The sequence below is a fragment of the Cibotium barometz genome, chromosome 57, assembly GCF_041138505.1.
Source record: "Cibotium barometz isolate CiBa-2024 chromosome 57, ASM4113850v1, whole genome shotgun sequence".
In the NCBI taxonomy this organism is placed as follows: Eukaryota; Viridiplantae; Streptophyta; class Polypodiopsida; order Cyatheales; family Cibotiaceae; genus Cibotium; species Cibotium barometz.
Window position 1 is genome coordinate 16,583,031 of NC_141102.1, and position 18,025 is coordinate 16,601,055.

The following is an 18,025-nucleotide window of genomic DNA, read 5'->3' on the forward strand; positions in this document are numbered from 1 at the left end:
GATCTTACTTTGTGTAGAAAAACCCCTTTCACAAATTGTCGTACTACAGCACACTGGATCATGGCAATTTGACTCAAGAATAATAAGTTTGCATATTTTTCCTTTAGAAAAGTATTCCAACCTATGCATGTCTAAGTTTCATGCAAAGCGAGTTTTTTCCAATCCAAATCTGCTTGCACTTTAAACACTTGAAATTCCTTTTTTATGCAGCTCTCATCCACAAGGTTTAAACGCATTTCTTCACTGACTGTCTCTTTTGGCCATGCATAAAAGTCAACCAAGACATTCATTTCATCAACCCCATATACTTTCAAAAGCTTCCCACTTAGGAATGAAGATGGACATAAACAAGTTGGCCAAGACCACATTGTCTACAAATCTTTGCTTTAAGGAATCTATTAGCAATGTGCAACACTCTTTTTGAAACCCTATTGCAATTACAAGGTCAGAACCTATGGCACACCTCTCAATTTTAGGTCGTATGGCCACCTAGGTCAAAAATGAAGTAATTCCACCCCACTGTCAAAAGGTAATCTCCAACAGTACCCGGATCAAATGGAAAGGTCAATGGACTCTTGTATGGATGAATGTAAATCCAAGGCACTCTGAATCCAAGATAGTGGTCATGTGCCAATCTAGTGTGAATGGAGAGGCTAACGAACCACCCTTGATGGTGTAGCTATTCATGTACCCTCCAAGATCAAATAGAAAGGTACACATTAGGGATCCTTGATATTGATGTCGTGGTAGTGCAAGGGTCGAAGGGAAAGCTCCTAAGCCCGTCCACATGACTATAGTATGAATCTAAAACCTGAGGTATCCACCAAGTGGAATCAATGCTCCTAGCATGAATGTGGAATTGTCTCAATGCAAAAGAACCATGATGTATGCCACGACTAAGATGTGTCATAGGTGCATCAGAATGATTTGGCACATAGTTAGTAACCATGTGCCAAAAGTGGCATAGAATGCATCCATAGAAAAATATCACAGCCTAAAGAACATAGGCTCGTGTCAACACTCGTAGTGGGAGTCAAAAGAACATGCTCAAAGTGGGCGTCGTGCAGGATAAAGTGTGAACCAATGGCATCATCCACTTAAGCACCACTCAAACAATCAAAGGCATGATCCAATGCGTTGATGTTAGTAGAAGCACGATCCAAAACATGCACTAACCACTACACCACACCACCTCTTTAACGATGTGTGTTTTGCTACTAAAAGCGTCACTTTGAGCATCCCTACTGTGTGTTGTTGATGTGGCACCCATAGGGAACGATTACTAGACGTAGCTTAAGAGACGTATAGGCATTTCTTAAGTGATGCTTGCAACATGGCATAAGGGACACCTACAGCATGGGCATCACTCAAACAAGGTACTTTTAGTGCATTGCTTAAGCGATGATGGGCAATGCGTAAGTGACACCTAATCGTTATTTTACTTAATTAAAAACTAGTGTAATAGTGCGACAGTTCTCTCTCTCTCACGCACACATATACACATTATAGTGTGATGGTTCTCTCCCTCTCTTACTCTCACTATATCATTAAAATACTCCTTTATCTCTCACACACATACATACAATACCAAAGTACTCCTTTTCTTTGTCTCTCTCTCTCTCTCTCCCTCTCTCGACTCGAATTGGATTGAGAACACATTAAAGAACTTTCTCTCTCTCAAAGGTTGAGCATACAAAAGAGCAAAGATCAATTCAACATGGTGGATTATAACATTGGTAAGCACATAACTATACTACAACAATTTACATTTATGCACAAAGTTGAACCAAAATAAAAGCTCATGTAAATATATGTAAGCATATAAGAGTAAAAAGTATATAAATTGATCAAATGTTTAAAAATGGTAAAATATGATGAGCACAAATGGTAGAATGTGAGGCCGGTGTAGTCTACCTAATCCATGTTCAAACAAAAATATCAGTTAAAATAAAAGTCACTAAAGTAGAAGGTCAAAGTCAGTATTAGTTCAGAGGTAGCAGTCCAGGGAGGAAGGATGACAGAATGTCCATCCCATCATCAAGTTTACCAAAAAGGATTGTCACATTGTGAGGAAAATCCAGAGCCCAATCGAAACACAACGTATAGGTAGATGTAATTTGTATAAATAAGATAGGGTGTAGAGGATCCATAGTGGAGAAAATAGTGCATGGCAGCTAGGTGAGAGAATGAAAAAAGAAAGCATATGGGAAACCCAAGGAAGCCAGGCGGTGATACTTGCTAGAAGAATCAAGGATGGCGATGTGGTTCAAGAGGGGAAAAGAAACATTTTTTTGGACATAGACAAGAGCGGTGGCTAGAGAGACCACAAGAGGGGTGAGAGACTGTAATGGATACACCCTGAGGGAGTGTTGGATGCGTTTCTCTCTCAAGATTTATAGCTATGGTGGTTGCAAAGGAGCGTGTCACAATCGACAGTGGTCTTGACATTGCTGCGACACGTTGGTAAACAACATCATGACCTTGCTTGACGGTATTGTAGACCATATCATAGTCAATGCTGCTAAGACACACTAGTAGATGACTTCAAGACGTTGCCTGATGGTTTTGTAGAGTGTATCACAGTCGATGTTGGTCTTACTGTTAGTTGCTTTGCCTTTTTGTCTCCTGAAAGAACATTGAAGACAACCTTCTTATTTCTTTGTGCTCCCTTCACTATCTCAATGCGTTGATTTGGGGTGAAAAGTCCTCTAGAGAATGCCTTTTGGTACCATGTTTGCATTGGTATTCTTGTGATTTGGAATCTATGTACCCTTGTCTTTATTGGAAGCTATTTTGGGTATAAAAACCAACTATTGAAGATTGAATAAGAACAAATAAGATTCCAAGACAAATGCTAGAGCTTGGTATATGAAGCCAACATATTACCATTGAGGTCCGTATTCATCGAGATCTTCTTCATACTCACCTCCATATAGCTTAACTAGTTCTACTACATCTTTGGGTTAATCTTGTTGATCATCTTTTTAATTCTGATCGTGACTTGTGTAGAGATCACAATTGTGCTCTACTACTTCCAACTCTATAGTGAAGATTACCACAGGTGGTGGAGGGCATGTTTGACCTCTGGGTCTTGAGCACTCTATCTCTTGCTTTATGGCGCATTCTACTTCTTCACCAAGCTGGAGATAACAAAACTGGTGTCTGGTGTGTTGTATTTTGGCTACATGGTTATCATGTCTTGCTACTTTTTTGTGCTGATAAGAATAAAAAAGTAGTGAAGATCACCAGTGGTGGTGGAGGGCATGTTTGACCTCTGGTTCTTCACTCTATCTATTGCTTTATGCCGCATTCTACTTCTTCACCAAGATGGAGATAATAAAGCTGGTGTCTGGTGTGTTGTATTTTGGCTACATAATTATCATCTCCTACTACTTTTTTGTGCTGAGTGCAATTGGCTTCTATGCTTATTTTTGGTTTGTGTGAGGAGCATATATGCCTCACTGAAGATCAGTTGAGTTTGTATGTACCAATTAAGAACAGGGAAAATTTTAATGAGGAACTCACTCTTCATGAGTTTTTGTGGACAAGGGGCTTGTAAAAAGATTGTTGGAAAAATTGTAATACATAAAATTTGATCAAACTTAACCAAGAATACACAAGGTTGTATTGCATAGATCAATATTGCATGAAACTCTTGCACTAATTCAATCCTTTTGCTTTGCATCCACCAAGGTTACATGTAAATATCCCTTTTCACTTGAATTTTAGCAAGATTCACAAGTTCAGTAGAGTAGCTTATGGTGTTAGCTGCTGGGGCAGTGGCAGAGCAGTTGGAGATGGGTAGCTCATCAGCTTGAAGAGGCTCTTGAGAAAGTGGAGCACAAGAGGTTATCACCTCTTGGTTGTGGATATCAGACGTGGAAACTTGCTCTAGAAGAGAGTTGACGTGGCGCGCAGGTTGGACGTGGTCGAGGATGGTGACCCACTCAGGTTTAGAGTCCCTGCTGGCCTGCCACGTAACACCCAGCTGGTGCTGAGAGTCATCGAGCCGAAGGCAAACCAATGATTGCTGGCGGCCCTGCTTTGTCACGCCGGCAGTTGGAGCCCTTGCATAAGACAAAGACTCAAGAAGGGTGGTGCTTTCAGAGGCTCCACCTCCTGCAGCTGCATTGACCAGCTTTGATGATACCCTTGCTAACCCGTTGTATTTACTTGCCCCTTGTAGGATAGCCGTGCAGTGGCAACGTCGCTGCAGTTTTGATCTCACTGATGGAGAGAGCAAGGATGCGCTGCACGACGATGATGGGAAGTTGGTGTTGGCATCTGGCCCTTTTATCAAACGGGCTGCCTCATCGTAGGCCTTGGCAGCTTCCCGAGCGCTCTGGAATGTGCCCAGCCACACCCTTGTCTTCCTACACACAAAGACATCAGAAAGACATCAGAACCAACCTCTTGCGAATAGTGCTGCACCAAACCATAAACACTCAGATAGATTATTACAAGTGACGAATCTCCGAAACCCAAGAGCCCCAGTCCCTCTGTCGAACTCCCCTATACGTCCTCTTGGGTCGAGTTTGCGTGGCCATTGCGTCTGTGTGAGTGTGAGAGAAGAGACGAGAGAGAGCCGAGAGAGGACCTTGTTCTTTCCTATGGCTAGCTTTAAGGGCGGTGTAAGCCCGCTCTCGGCTTCTAGATAGCGCTTACTTTGAGGTAGCCCGCTCTGAAGCGCTTCCTTTGAGGTGAAACCCGATTCAATGCAAGACAATGGTAAACCCTCGAGATACCTAGATGCTCCTTGAGAAATGTGGTGTTAGTAGTTACTACATGACCCTCAAGGACTATGTCCCCTGAGATCTTAAAGAGGGATCAATGGTGGGGGAGGGCTGGCCATCAAATCAATGGATCAACGCCGTTCGACCGGCCGGGGGATCAATGGTGGGGGGGGCTGGCCATCAAATCAATGGATCAACGCCGTTCGATCGGCCGGAGGGCCGGCCGGGGGGCAGGCGGATGAGCAAAGTAAACTGGGATGCGAGCAGGATGACTTTGGGCCTCACGTGGTGGGTATTAAAAGTAAACTAGGGAAAAAAGTTGAGGGAGGCTGTTGTGTGGCAGGATAATAGATTCCACTAAATTCTCATTTTCAAAGGTTGTTTTTTGAGATGTTCTCTCTTCTCTTCCCTTCTCCCTTTCTCACACAGGCAATAAATGGAAACCAAGATCCATGAAAGCAAGTTGATGGAAACTTGAAGGGATGGTTACAAAAAATCTACAATACCCTTTAAGAGGTCAAGGTATGATAGACAGCAAGAAGGGGGGACCTATGCTAATATCATTACTTTTACCCCCCCCCACATTTTGCTTCCCAACAAAGTTCATGTCCATATCAAGAGGGAGCCTCTTGGAAAAAGCTACCCCATGATAATATAGTTTGTATCAATATGTACAACAATATAGTACCTATACACATACTAAATATTCGACTAACAATTTAAAAAAAAAAAAGAAGATAACGAGAAAGAGCACATGTCAAAACAAAAGAATGAAGTACGACTATATGTTACAGGCTATGAGCATGGACTTTTCGTGGACCAACACGAGTGACCCTATCCTGGACCTGGATTACAAGGATGGTACTATGGAGGGTAGCTAAGTATTCTTCCTTTCTAGACCCACTCATTCTATTTTTATGCACCACTAGGGGAGAGTTGTTGTGGAGCTACGTTTATAGACCTGCTCTACCTAAGGTGCCATCCCCTGCTGGTCTTGATGTTATTTGCTCTACCTTTTTATCTCATGAAAGAACACTGAAGGCAACCTTCTTATTTCCTAGTGTTGCCTTCTTTATCCTTAATGCGTTGTTTTGGGGTGACAAATCCTCTAGAGTAGTGCCTTTTGGTATCATGTTTGCGTTGGTATTCTTGTGGTTTGTAATCTCTGTGAAGCTATTTTGGGTATTAGATCCAGTAAGAACAAATAAGATTTTGATACAAATTCTAGAGCAAGCTTGGTATATGCAACCGGCATATTACTATTTGGGACCATGTTCATTGAGTTCTTCGTCGTCATACTCACCTCCATATGGCTTAACTAGTTCTACTACATCTTTAGGTTCTTTTTCATTGTCTTTTAAATCCTGATCATGACTTATGAAGAGGTTACGATTGCGCTTTGCTACTTCCAACTCTGCATTGAAGACTACCACTGGTGGTAGAGGGCATGCTTGACCTTTGGGTGTTCAACACTCTATCTATTGCTATATGCCGCATTCTACTTCTAGTGTGTGGTGTGCTGTATTTTGGCTACATGGTTATCATCTCCTACTGCTTCTTTGTGCTGATAAGCACAATTGGCTTCTCTGCCTATTACTAGTTTGTGAGAACTATATATGCCTTAGTGTTAAGATTGAATGTAGTAATTCTGAAGAGGGAAAGTTTTTCATGAGAACCTCATTCCTCATGACTTTCTGTGAACAAGGGGATTGTAAAAAGATTATTGGGAAGGTTGCAATACATAAAATTTGATCAAATACCAAGAATACACAAGATTGCATTGCATACATTAATATTGCACGAAACTCTTGCAAAATGATTCAATCCTTTTGCTTCGCATGAACCAAGGTTATATGTAAGTATCCCTTTTTTCTTGAATTTTAACAAGATTCACAAATCTTGCATCACTTCTATGTTCTCTCTTCTATGTGACTTAATCTTGATAAAGATCTTATAAGTTTTGCATAAAAATTAAGAAGATTGATAGAGGAGAGAGTAGAGATTCGATGCTTACAACTGTTTCCATCAATCTGCACATAAATCTTTGCTTCACTATTCCACACAAAACTCTTTGAAAAAAAAATGTGTACAACAACCTTTGAAAATTGTAAATTTCTCCCATAAATCTACATATCAACTTGTACACTGCACAAGAACCAGAAATTTGTGCACAGCAACCTAGAAGACTCGCAAAGTAATCTGAATTTCTGCACCAAATCTTGCACAACAATCTAAAATTTCTACACCAAATCTCACACAACAATTTGAAATTTTTACACTAAATTCTGTAAAGTTCTTGAAACTACACCAAGATTGTGCACACTTTCTTGAAATTGCAGCGCAAAGTTTTGCACAACCACTCGTCTTCTTACAATATTCCTTCAAGAACTCAAAGATTTGGCAACCTAGGATTTCACTCTTGAAGAAATACGGGCTCTAAGGATTAATGTCTAAAAAACTATGCTCCCGAAGCAAGATAATGCAAGAGATCATTGAAAACTGGTTGTTGAAACTTATGTAAATCTTAACTTTGAAAATCAAGAAGAATTCAAAAACTGAGGAACAAGGAGATCAAGAACTTCAAGAAATCATGCAGTAAAGTGGATTAGGGTTCTGAAAATAATGATTAATACAAGTTAAAAAATGATTAATATAAATTTTATTGCTAATCTTCTCAAATCAAGAAATTAGCAAACCTGAAAATTGTGTAAAATCAATTTTGAAAATGATCATGATCAAGAAAGTGCATTGTGTAAACTGAGTTAACAGCAATCAAAAAATGATTGTTATCCTAATCTAAGCCAACGACTCTAATACTAATGAAAGAAAGCAACATCTAGCGTAGCCTTGGATTAGCTTAATTAGCTTGGATTAGCCTAATTAATCTAATTAGCCTTAGATTAGCCTAATTAATCTAATTAGTCTTGTATTAGCCTAATTAATCTAATTTCTTGGATTAGCCTAATTAATCTAATTAACTTAGCCTAATTGTCCTAGAGCACATGCCTTTTATAGTTGCAAGGCCCATGTACCATAATCCTACATGTAAATGACCCTAAGCCCATACACCCAACCGATCCCATATACACGTGCATCCTAAAATATACTTTGTTACAATACGGCGGATTTATGAAAGTGATTTTGTGGGCACAAGAGGAAATATCGGGTGTGTGAGAAATTTCTAGATGATATATTGGGTGTGTGAAATACTTCTAGATGATGATGGATATATCATCCATTAGTTAAAAGGGTAAGTTGTGGGCAGTTGCCCTTGCATAAGACAAAGACTTAAGAAGGGCTCCTCCTCCTGCTGCATTCACCAGCTTTGATGATACCTTTGCTAGTTCTGAGGAGGGCCCTTGTCAACTAGGATAGCCGTGCAGTTGCAACGTCGCTGCAGTTTTGGTGTTACTGATGGAGGATGCACTGCACGATGATGCACTGCACTGCACTGTAGCTGGAAGAGGAAAGTAAAGGGAAGTTGGTGTTGGCATGTGGCCCTTTCATCAAGCGGGCTGCCTCATCGTAGGCCTTGGCAGACTCTGGAATGTGCTCAGCCACACCCTTGTCTTCCTGCGCACAAAGTAGTAGTACACACACATGAAAGACATCAGAAGCTCTGCACCAAACCCAAGAGCCCTCTGTCGAACTCCCCTATACGCCCTCTTGGGTGGAGTTGGCGTCTGTGCGAGTGTGAGAGAAGAGACGAGAGAGAGCCCCTCAGAAGTACCTTGTTCTTTTCTTATGGTGGCTAGCTTTAAGGGCCGTGTACGCGCGCATGCTCTTGGCTGCCTCCCGAGAGTAGCCCTTACTGAAACAATAAAGCTCTGATTCAATGCAATTTCCAATCCAGACTTTGGTAAACCCCCCTCCAGAGACCTAGATGCTCCTTAAGAAATGTGGTGTTACTAGAACATGGAACACTGTTCACGAAAAACATTTTTTACAACCAATACAAAAACCTTTGGTTTTAACTATGCTAAGGTTTTCAATTAGATGAATAATTCACAACCTCTTTTTCAAAATCTCACTTTTTAAAAAAATGTCATTTGAGTATCAACCATTTTTAAAACTTATTTTTAAATATCTAACATCGCTTTGCATTTCAAAAAATAAGCATTCAAAAACTTTGTATGGACGCATCCTTCCATGCCTCCATAGCTTGAACAACATCAAAATATTCCACATTTGGACCTTCAATTGATATATGCAACAATGATTCCAAACTTCTCATCTAAAGTTTTTTTCTTCAACGTATTTTGATCTTACTTTGTGTAGAAAAACCCCTTTCACAAATTGTCGTACTACAGCACACTGGATCATGGCAATTTCACTCAAGAACAATAAGTTTGCATGTTTTTCCTTAAGAAAAGTATTCCAACCTATGCATGTCCAAGTTTCATGCAAAGGGAGTTTTTTCCAATCCAAATCTGCTTGCACTTTAAACACTTGAAATTCCTTTTTTTTGCAGCTCTCATCCACAAGGTTTAAACGCATTTCTTCACTGACTGTCTCTTTTGGCCATGCATAAAAGTCAACAAAGACATTCATTTCATCAACCCCATATACTTTCAAAAGCTTCCCACTTAGGAATGAAGATGGACATAAACAAGTTGGCCAAGACCACATTGTCTACAAATCTTTGCTTGAAGGAATCTATTAGCAATGTGCAATACTCTTTTTGAAACCCTATTGCAATTACAAGGTCAGAACCTATGGCACACCTCTCAATTTTAGGTCGTATGGCCACCTAGGTCAAAAATGAAGTAACTCCACCCCACTGTCAAAAGGTAATCTCCAACAGTACCCGGATCGAATGGAAAAGTCAATGGACTCTTGTATGGATGAATGTAAATCCAAGGCACTCTGAATCCAAGATAGTGGTCATGTGCCAATCTAGTGTGAATGGAGAGGCTAACGAACCACCCTTGATGGTGTAGCTATTCATGTACCCTCCAAGATCAAATAGAAAGGTACACATTAGGGATCCTTGATATTGATGTCGTGGTAGTGCAAGGGTCGAAGGGAAAGCTCCTAAGCCCGTCCGCATGACTATAGTATGAATCTAAAACCTGAGGTATCCACCAAGTGGAATCAATGCTCCTAACATGAATGTGGAATTGTCTCAATGCAAAAGAACCATCATGTATGCCACGACTAAGATGTGTCATAGGTGCATCAGAATGATTTGCCACATAGTTAGTAACCATGTGCCAAAAGTGGCATAGAATGCATCCATAGAAAAATATCACAGCCTAAAGAACATAGGCTCGTGTCAACACTCGTAGTGGGAGTCAAAAGAACATGCTCAAAGTGGGCGTCGTGCAGGATAAAGTGTGAACCAATGGCATCATCCACTTAAGCACCACTCAAACAATCAAAGGCATGATCCAATGCGTTGATGTTAGTAGAAGCACGATCCAAAACATGCACTAACCACTACACCACACCACCTCTTTAACGATGTGTGTTTCGCTACTAAAAGCGTCACTTTGAGCATCCCTACTGTGTGTTGTTGATGTGGCACCCATAGGGAACGATTACTAGACGTAGCTTAAGAGACGTATAGGCATTTCTTAAGTGATGCTTGCAACATGGCATAAGGGACACCTGCAGCATGGGCATCACTCAAACAAGGTACTTTTAGTGCATTGCTTAAGCGATGATGGGCAATGCATAAGTGACACCTAATCGTTATTTTACTTAATTAAAAACTAGTGTAATAGTGCGATAGTTCTCTCTCTCTCATGCACACATATACACATTATAGTGTGATGGTTCTCTCCCTCTCTTACTCTCACTATATCATTAAAATACTCCTTTATCTCTCACACACATACATACAATACCAAAGTACTCCTTTTCTTTGTCTTTCTCTCTCTCTCTCCCTCTCTCGACTCGAATTGGATTGAGAACACATTAAAGAACTTTCTCTCTCTCAAAGGTTGAGCATACAAGTGAGCAAAGATAAATTCAACATGGTGGATTATAACATTGGTAAGCACATAATTATACTACAACAATTTACATTTATGCACAAAGTTGAACCAAAATAAAAGCTCATGTAAATATATGTAAGCATATAAGAGTAAAAAGTATATAAATTGATCAAATGTTTAAAAATGGTAAAATCTGATGAGCACAAATGGTAGAATGTGAGGTCGGTGTAGTCTACCTAATCCATGTTCAAACAAAAATATCAGTTAAAATAAAAGTCACTAAAGTAGAAGGTCAAAGTCAGTATTAGTTCAGAGGTAGCAGTCCAGGGAGGAAGGATGACAAAATGTCCATCCCATCATCAAGTTTAGCAAAAAGGATTGTCACATTGTGAGGAAAATCCAGAGCCCAATCGAAACACAATGTATAGGTAGATGTAGTTTGTATAAATAAGATAGGGTGTAGAGGATCCATAGTGGAGAAAATAGTGCATGACTAGGTGAGAGAATGAAAAAAGAAAGCATATGGAAAACCCAAGGAAGCCAGGCGGTGATACTTGCTAGAAGAATCAAGGATGGCGATGTGGTTCAAGAGGGGAAAAGAAACATTTTTTTGGACATAGACAAGAGCGGTGGCTAGAGAGACCACAAGAGGGGTGAGAGACTGCAATGGATACACCCTAAGGGAGTGTTGGATGCGTTTCTCTCTCAAGATTTATAGCTATGGTGGTTGCAAAGGAGCGTGTCACAATCGACAGTGGTCTTGACATTGCTGCGACACGTTGTTAAACAACATCATGACCTTGCTTGACGGTATTGTAGACCATATCATAGTCAATGCTGCTGAGACACACTAGTAGATGACTTCAAGACGTTGCCTGATGGTTTTGTAGAGTGTATCACAGTCGATGTTGGTCTTACTGTTAGTTGCTTTGCCTTTTTGTCTCCTGAAAGAACATTGAAGACAACCTTCTTATTTCTTTGTGCTCCCTTCACTATCTCAATGCGTTGATTTGGGGTGAAAAGTCCTCTAGAGAATGCCTTTTGGTACCATGTTTGCATTGGTATTCTTGTGATTTGGAATCTATGTACCCTTGTCTTTATTGGAAGCTATTTTGGGTATAAAAACCAACTATTGAAGATTGAATAAGAACAAATAAGATTCCAAGACAAATGCTAGAGCTTGGTATATGAAGCCAACATATTACCATTGAGGTCCGTATTCATCGAGATCTTCTTCATACTCACCTCCATATAGCTTAACTAGTTCTACTACATCTTTGGGTTAATCTTGTTGATCATCTTTTTAATTCTGATCGTGACTTGTGTAGAGATCACAATTGTGCTCTACTACTTCCAACTCTATAGTGAAGATTACCACAGGTGGTGGAGGGCATGTTTGACCTCTAGGTCTTGAGCACTCTATCTCTTGCTTTATGCCGCATTCTACTTCTTCACCAAGCTGGAGATAACAAAACTGGTGACTGGTGTGTTGTATTTTGGCTACATGGTTATCATGTCTTGCTACTTTTTTGTGCTGATAAGAATAAAAAAGTAGTGAAGATCACCAGTGGTGGTGGAGGGCATGTTTGACCTCTGGTTCTTCACTCTATCTATTGCTTTATGCCGCATTCTACTTCTTCACCAAGATGGAGATAATAAAGCTGGTGTCTGGTGTGTTGTATTTTGGCTACATGGTTATCATCTCCTACTACTGTTTTGTGCTGAGTGCAATTGGCTTCTATGCTTATTTTTGGTTTGTGTGAGGAGCATATATGCCTCACTGAAGATCAGTTGAGTTTGTATGTACCAATTGAGAACAAGGAAAATTTTAATGAGGAACTCACTCTTCATGAGTTTTTGTGGACAAGGGGCTTGTAAAAAGATTGTTGGAAAAATTGTAATACATAAAATTTGATCAAACTTAACCAAGAATACACAAGGTTGTATTGCATAGATCAATATTGCATGAAACTCTTGCACTAATTCAATCCTTTTGCTTTGCATCCACCAAGGTTACATGTAAATATCCCTTTTCGCTTGAATTTTAGCAAGATTCACAAATCTTGCAACACTTCTATGTTATGTCTTCTCTGTGCCTTAATCTTGAAAAAGATATTTTAAACTAAAGTTGCATAAAAATTAAGAAGATTGATATAGCAAACTGTTTCTAGCAATCTGCACATAAATCTTTGCATTAAATCAAAGAGTAAAATGGATTATGGTCTTGAAAATAGTGATTAATTATACAAATTCAATAATGATTAAAATAAATTTCATTACTAATCTTCTTAAATCAAGAAACTAACAAATCTAAAAATTGTGTAAAAATCAATTCTGAATGATTAACACTAATCATGATCAATAAAATGCATTCTAAAAATTGAGTTCACAATAATCCAAAAATGATTATTCTCCTAATCAAAGCATCAAGATCCAAGCCAATAACTCTGATACCAATAAAAGAAAGTAACATCTAGCTTAGCCTTGGAATAACCTAATGAACTTGGATTAACAAAAGCTTGAGAGATTAACACTAAGAACAACAAAAAGTAAAGTGTAATGATAGTCCAAAGATATCATTTAAAAGCTATAATAGTCCTAGAACACATGCCTTTTATAGTCACAAGGCCCATCTGCCCTAATCCTACATGTGCATGACCCTAAGTCCATGCACCTCACCCATCCCATTTACATGTGCATCCTAAAATATACTTGTTATAGTATGGTGGATTCATGAAAATGATTTTGTAGGCACATGAGGAAGGTGTGTAAGAAACTTCTAGATGATATATTGGGTGTGTGAAAAACTTCTAGATGATGGATGTATCATCCATTAGTTAAAGTTGTGGGCAGTTGTCCTTGGTCAATAGTGTGAGTGGGTGGGTAAGTTGTTCTTGGTCAATAGTGTGAGTGGGTAAGTTGTGGTGGCCAGTTGCCCTTGGTTGAAACACGACTCCCTTATTGCCATAGCTGTTGCGCGTACAAGCCTTGGCAGACCTCGGAGGTGGGGGGGTAGAGCGGATACGTGTGCAACTGGTCGCAGAGACCGTTAAGGAAGGCAGCACCGTCATTATATGAAACGGCCGCGTCCAGGTCATCTCGTGCGAAATACGCAGAGGCTGCAGACAAAGCTATTGCATCGCTGTGCAGGAGAGGGCTAGAACGGCATACTGCACTATAGTCCGGGGGATGAGCTTGTGCTGTAGCATCCAGTTCAGTAGAGTAGCTTATGGTGTTAGCTGCTGGGGCAGTGGCAGAGCAGTTGGAGATCAGCTTGAAGAGGCTCTTGAGAAAGTGGAGCACAAGAGGTTATCACCTCTTGGTTGTGGATATCAGACGTGGAAACTTGCTCTAGAAGAGAGTTGACGTGGCGCGCAGGTTGGACGTGGTCGAGGATGGTGACCCACTCAGGTTTAGAGTCCCTGCTGGCCTGCCACGTAACACCCAGCTGGTGCTGAGAGTCATCGAGCCGAAGGCAAACCAATGATTGCTGGCGGCCCTGCTTTGTCACGCCGGCAGTTGGAGCCCTTGCATAAGACAAAGACTCAAGAAGGGTGGTGCTTTCAGAGGCTCCACCTCCTGCAGCTGCATTGACCAGCTTTGATGATACCCTTGCTAACCCGTTGTATTTACTTGCCCCTTGTAGGATAGCCGTGCAGTGGCAACGTCGCTGCAGTTTTGATCTCACTGATGGAGAGAGCAAGGATGCACTCCACGACGATGATGGGAAGTTGGTGTTGGCATCTGGCCCTTTTATCAAACGGGCTGCCTCATCGTAGGCCTTGGTAGCTTCCCGAGCGCTCTGGAATGTGCCCAGCCACACCCTTGTCTTCCTACACACAAAGACATCAGAACCAACCTCTTGCGAATAGTGCTGCACCAAACCATAAACACTCAGATAGATTATTACAAGTGACGAATCTCCGAAACCCAAGAGCCCCAGTCCCTCTGTCGAACTCCCCTATAGGTCCTCTTGGGTCGAGTTTGCGTGGCCATTGCGTCTGTGTGAGTGTGAGACAAGAGACGAGAGAGAGCCGAGAGAGGACCTTGTTCTTTCTTCCACCTGCGTGTTGTTGTTGTTATGAATTCTGGGACTGTTGTTGTTGCTACTGCTAGCCATAATTCTGATTACCTGTTCAGCCACCTCCTTGGCCACGTCCACGGCCTCCTCTACCTCGTCCTCTTCCTGAACTTGTGTAGAAGGCCTGTTACTCTGAACGGTTTTTGTTTTGTGAAGACTGTCGGTCTTCACCCAAGCTCTTCTCTTCTATAATCAACATAGACACCAGATCTGTGAAATTGGGAATGTTTTCCCGAGTCTGAATAGACGTCTTGAACGCCTTGTATTGTGACGCCCGAGACCATGTAGATAGACTTTCACCTTATCATCATCATCTACTGAAACACTAATAGGTGCAAGGGATTCCACAATACCCTTGATCTTCAATGCACAGTCATTCACAGGCATTCTCTTTTTCTCCAAAGTATGAAGTTCATTCTTCAACTGTATCTTTTGTGCCTTGGTATTCGTTTCATAGAGTTTTACTAAGGTGTCCCACGTCTCCTTGGGGGACTTGGCATCCTGTATGTGCCCAATCATGGTGTCCTGTATACTGATAGAGAGCCAATACATAACTTTTATGGCTCCTTGGTTCTAATCCTTGAACTCTTTCACATCTGTATGCAGTCAGATTGATCTCCGGTATCCCGAGTGCCTCTTCATGCTCACCTTCTATGTAGTCCCAGTAACCCTTTCCCATCAGGAAATTTGTCAACCTAAACCTCCAAGCATGGAAGTTGTTCTTGTCAAGCTTCTGAGCAACAATTGATTTATGCCATCATTTGATATCTTGCCAAACACACAAATTTACCAGAAACAGCACTCTAGTTTCTCCTGCACAAACTGTTGTATTTTCTACAGCGGTACTGTACTACACTCAAATGTCATAACCAATGACCTCAATGTGCATACATACACCCAATGACAACTATCGACCTCCTTGCAGCACAACCAATATGTCTTCCTGCAGTTCTTAAAATAGAGTTCTGCACATAGAATCGATGACTTACCCCGCAACAGTGCTCGAAATCGCCTGTTTTCTCAAAAACGGAGGTCCTAACGTACCCGAAACGTGTTTTCGGCACAACATTTAGTCTGATAGGATAGAATAGTTTCCCTATAGCGTGAAGAAAGCTCCTCAATCAGAGATCGTTTGTCGGTGCCTCCCATAGAGCTCTCCCATAGAGCTCCCGACAAGGGTGTAGTCGCCAACACAAATAGGGAAGAGTAGGTGAAGCTCTTACCCTCGTACCACTTCCTGTGCTTCTCTTGCTTTCAGCTTAGCCCTTAGCATGAACCAGGCTGTGATACCATGAAAAGATGTAGGGGAGAAGAGAGCTTGAGCTCTTGCAAGCACACACACAATAACAAAACCCTAAAAGAGAACACACAAGGTGAGAGGCTGAAAATCTTCTTCTTCTTCACACAACACTCAACACACCATATACAAAGATAAGAGTACACACAATATGAAAAGGTACTCAACCAAATACATACTAGGGTTCTCTATAGTGTGAACCCAACTAAATGAGCTGGCGCTATAACTATGCCAGTCTCTAGAATGGCTATCACACACAACCTGTCATCCCACTGGCTGCATATCACACATGATTTAACCAACCATGGCAGTGGTGTAAGTGTGGGGCCTATCCCCGAGGCAGGTCATCAGTTTCCACCGCCGCCTCACTAGATGAGCTCGATATCTCAACATTCACGATATTGCCTGATGGTTCTGTAGAGCGTATCATAGTCAATGCTGGTCTTGATGTTAGTTGCTTTGCCTTTTTATCTCATGAAAGAACATTGAAGACAACCTTCATATTTACTCATGTTTCCTTTACTCTCTTCTTTATCCTTAATGCATTGATTTGGGGTGAAAAGTCCTCTAGAGCAGTGCCTTTGGTACCATGTTTGTAGTGGTATTCTTGTGGTTTGGAATCTCTGTACCATTGGTCTTTATTGAAAGTTATTTTGGGTATTGAAAAATAGTTATTGAATATCTAGTAAGAACAAATAAGAATCTGAGATAAATTCTAGAGCAAGCTTGTTACATGCAGCTATCATATTACCATTTAGGGCCGTGTTCCATTGGAGCTCTTCTTCATCCTCACCTCAATATGGCCTAACCAATTCTTCTACATCTTTGGGTTCTTGTTCATTGTGTTTTTAATGCTGATCATGACTTGTGAAGAGATTACGATTATAAATGCTACTTCCATCTCTGCAATGAAGATTACCACTAGTTATGGAGGGCATGTTTGACCTCTACGTCTTCAACACTCTATCTTTTACTCTATCCCACATTCTACTTCACCAAGTTGGAGATAACAAAACTAGTGTCTGGTGTGTTGTAATATGGCTATATGATTATCATCTCCATTTGCTTTTTTGAGCTCACAAGAACAATTGGCTTCTTTGTCTATTTGTGGTTTATGAGGCCCATATATGCCTCAATGAAGATCAATTGAGATTAAATGTACCAATTCTAAAGAGGGTAATTTTTTGATGAGGACCTCACTCGTGAGATGACTTTTTGTGGATAAGGGGGTTTAGGGATTTGGTTGGAAAGTTGCAATACATAAAAATTGATCAAACCTAACCAAGAATACACAAGATTACATGAAACTCTTGCACTGATTCAATCCTTTTGTTTTACATGCACCAAGGCTACATGTAAATATCCCTTTTTGCTTGAATTTTAGCAAGATCCACAAGTCTTCCAACACTTCTATGTTCGATCTTCTTTGTGCCTTAATATTGTTAAAGATCTTATAAACTTTGCATAAAAAATAAGAAGAATGATAAAGAAGAGAATATGTATTAGATGCTTATAATTGTCTCCAGCAATCTTTGCATTAAACTGATTTCTACATAGTCTTCAATACTCTACATTGTTCCACACAAAAATCATTGAAAAGAAATTATGCAGAGCAACCTTTGATGAAAATTGTAAAATGCTCCCATGACTCTGCATATCACCTCGTACTCTGCATAAGAACCAAAAAATCTCTACACAATAGCCGAGAATAATCTGCAGAGTAATTTAAAAATTTTACACCAAAATCTTACACATAAATCTAAAATTTTTGCACCAAATTCTTGAAACTACACCAAGGTTCTACACACTTTCCTGAAACTGCATTAAATTTTTCCACAACAGCCTTCTTCTTGCAATATTCCTTCTAGAACTCAAAGATTTCATAACCTTGGGTCTCACACTATTGAAGAAATACAAGCTCTAAGGATTAATTGTATGCTCCCTAAGCAAGATAATGCAAGAGATCATTCAAAAC

General features: G+C 40.5%; 3 pseudogenes; all 3 read left to right on the plus strand.

Annotated features, from left to right (window-relative positions):
- Positions 1 to 2,401: 2,401 nt before the first annotated feature.
- Positions 2,402 to 3,476, plus strand: LOC147606503 (transmembrane 9 superfamily member 6 pseudogene; annotated as a pseudogene).
- A 1,383-nt stretch (positions 3,477 to 4,859) lies between these two features.
- LOC147606504 (transmembrane 9 superfamily member 8 pseudogene) lies at positions 4,860 to 6,405 on the plus strand (annotated as a pseudogene).
- A 9,949-nt stretch (positions 6,406 to 16,354) lies between these two features.
- On the plus strand, positions 16,355 to 17,200 carry LOC147606505 (transmembrane 9 superfamily member 6 pseudogene; annotated as a pseudogene).
- The last annotated feature ends 825 nt before the right edge of the window (positions 17,201 to 18,025 follow it).